Below are 3,580 nucleotides of genomic sequence, written 5' to 3'. Positions count from 1 at the left end.
GAAGAATGGAGAAAAATTGCAGTGTGTCCAGATGTGCAAAGCTGATAGAAATCTATCCAGCTGATAGAAATCTATCCACACACTCAAGACTGTAATTGATGCCAAAGGTACATCTACTAAATACTGACCTGAAGAGAGTGAATACTTATGCAATCAATTATTTTGTTTTAAATTTGTAACTAATTTTGGTGACTTTGTGGGGATCTGTTTTCACTTTGACAAGAAAGAGTCTTTTTCTGTTGATCAGTGTCAAAAAAAGCCAAATTAAATCCACTGTGATCCAATGTTGTAAACAATAAAACATGAAAACTTCCAAAGGGGGTAAATACTTTTTCTATGCACTGTATGATTGGGTTCTGACAAGGTTGATTGAAAGAAGTTATTATCATTGGTTGAAGTTTAAAATTAAAACCCAAGTGATTCTAGAGTGAAGTTGGGAAATGCTTGCACAGAAGGTGGTCAAAACTTGGAACTCCTCCTTGAAGCCGCAATTGACGCTCTGCCAGTTTCTAATTTTAAGTTCTGAGATTGATTGATTTTTTTAAACCAAAGGTAATAAGGATGTGGGAATGAGGCACATATATGAATTAGGTCTGAGAATAGCCAAGATCTTACTGAATGGTGGAGGAGCTAAATTGCTTTTTCTAATTCCTATACTTGGGAACATATTTGGCTAGTGTATTCATTGTCAACAGAGCCAAGAGCAGGTTTGAACTCTTCTGGTGTGGTGCCAATCCATCCATTATTTCAAAATGAGCTCACCCTCTTTTAAAATAAGAGGTACTTGTTTTTGCTTTTTTGCTGATTCTGAAAGTGAAGAATGACCTCAATATAAATTCAAGTTGAGGACAGTTGGTATACCTCTGAAGAAAACTTACTTTTTAATTTTAATTCAAAAGACTCATTTTAATTCATAAGTTTTCTGTTATCCTATATATAATTCTTATATATTTGTGTTGATTAATATACCCTTAAAAGCATTGAAACAAAAGAATAGTTGGATATTTGCCATATTATCTCTCTATATATAATTAATCTTTGTGGTAGTCACTAAAACTCTAAAATGGCATTGGTACATTTCTAAATAGACATATAGATTCATATTTTAGTTATTAACTATCAACTATTTTCATACATCTAGCCTAGTGTGATGGTGAAAAGAGAAAAGCATTCTTTATTTCTCATTTTTTAAATAGTGACATATGCATTTATATATGTCATTGTTACACAGACTTCTGTTTCCATATTGTGCAATCCAGGTTAAATCAATAATACACTCTCAGTCTAACTAATCTAAAATGTTATAGGCATAGGTTAAAAACTGCTCTTCCTTCAGCTATTCTAAATAATTGCTCTCCAATTTTCATTTCTGAAGACAAATAGACAATAGATGATCTTGCTACACTTACTAATGGTGACTGCCTTCAGCTGAACTAATTCAAGTACCTTGTTCACAATCTCCATACCTGCATGACTTTTCAAATGTTAAAATAACAGATGCTATATCCAGACCAAATCCGCCATGGACAGTCCCAAACCTGGCTGCAAAAGGAAGAAGGTTAAGCATAGGGTAGCAACCCCATTCTGTAAAATTCCACTGCTACAGAAACCTATTGACCTACTGTATGCAAACGTAGAGGAGGCATATAGTGCATCCCCACTGCCTTCATTGGGGAAAGCTGATCACAACCTGGTTTTGTTACAGCCCAGATATAAATCAATTGTGATGAGGCATCCCACTACCACATGCTCTTTTAGGAAGTGGACTCCTGAAGCTGAACAGGCCCTGAGAGACTGCTTCGGTACTACTAACTGGGATGTACTGCAAGGGGGGCTCTGTGGGGGCGTTGAGGAGGTCACTGAATGCACAACGGACTATATTAACTTTTGTGTGGATGCAGTTGTCCCTGTTAGAACTGTTCGCTGCTATCCCAATAATAAGCCCTGGATCACTAGTCACATCAAAGGCCTCCTAAACCAGAAGAAGAGGGCCTTTAAAGATGGTGATCGGTTGGAGCTTAAAAGAGTTCAGAAGGAACTCAGAGTACAGATAAGGGGGGGCAAAGGAGCAGTATAGGAGGAAGCTAGAACAAAAGCTGCAGAAAAAAAGCATGAAGGAGGTGTGGGATGGGATGAAGATCATCACCGGATGCGGTGCAAAGCGGGGGGCGAACATAAGTGGAGATGTGGAGAAAGCGAACCAGCTGAACAACTTCTTCAACAGGTTCGACAGCTCAATCTCTTCCTCACCGCAGAAATCCACACCAGGCTTACTTCCCTCACAGGAAAATAGCCACTCACAGGAGACCTTGCCCACGCCCAGGATTACGGCTGCACAGGTGGAAGGTCAACTGAGGAAGATCTGTACCAGCAAGGCGGCTGGACCGGATGGAGTTTCCCCACGATTACTGAGGGCCTGTGCGACTGAGCTGGGAGAACCACTACAGCGCATCTTCAACATGAGCCTGGAGCAGAGAAGAGTACCCAGACAGTGGAAAACATCCTGTATTGTCCCGGTACCGAAGAAACCACAACCAAAGGAGTTGAATGACTTCAGACCTGTTGCCTTGACGTCGCACGTTATGAAGACCATGGAGCGGCTGATAATACAGAATCTGAGGCCACAAACCAGGCACGCCCAGGATCCTCTTCAGTTTGCGTATAAGGAGAAGGTGGGAGTGGAGGATGCTATCACGTATTTGCTGCACAAATCACTCTCTCACCTAGAGGGGGTCAGTTGTGCTGTGAGGATTACATTCCTTGACTTCTCTAGTGCCTTTAACACCGTCCAGCCCAAGATCTTAAGGCACAAACTAACGGAGATGGGAGTAGACTCTCACATGGTGGATTGGATAGTGGACTACTTGACAGATAGACCTCAGTATGTGCGGTTGGGAGACTGTAGGTCTGACACGGTGGTCAGCAGCACAGGGGCGCCGCAGGGAACCGTACTCTCTCCGGTCCTGTTCACCCTGTACACATCAGACTTCCAATATAACTCGGAGTCCTGCCATGTGCAGAAGTTCGCTGATGACACGGCCATAGTGGGGTGTGTCAGGAATGGACAGGAGGAGGAGTATAGGAAACTGATACAGGACTTTGTGATATGGTCCAACTCAAACTACCTGCGTCTCAATATCACCAAGACCAAGGAGATGGTGGTGGACTTTAGGAGATCTAGGCCTCATATGGAGCCAGTGATCATTAATGGAGAATGTGTGGAGCAGGTTAAGACCTACAAGTATCTGGGAGTACAGTTAGACGAGAAGCTAGACTGGACTGCCAACACAGATGCCTTGTGCAGGAAGGCACAGAGTCGACTGTACTTCCTAAGAAGGTTGGCGTCATTCAATGTCTGTAGTGAGATGCTGAAGATGTTCTATAGGTCAGTTGTGGAGAGTGCCCTCTTCTTTGTGGTGGCGTGTTGGGGAGGAAGCATTAAGAAGAGGGACGCCTCACGTCTTAATAAGCTGGTAAGGAAGGCGGGCTCTGTCGTGGGCAAAGTACTGGAGGGTTTAACATCGGTAGCTGAGCGAAGGGCGCTGAGTAGGCTACGGTCAATTATGGATAACTCTGAACA

This window comes from Hemitrygon akajei, chromosome 12 (assembly GCF_048418815.1).
Source record: "Hemitrygon akajei chromosome 12, sHemAka1.3, whole genome shotgun sequence".
NCBI classification, from domain to species: Eukaryota; Metazoa; Chordata; class Chondrichthyes; order Myliobatiformes; family Dasyatidae; genus Hemitrygon; species Hemitrygon akajei.
This window is presented reverse-complemented; position numbering follows the sequence as displayed.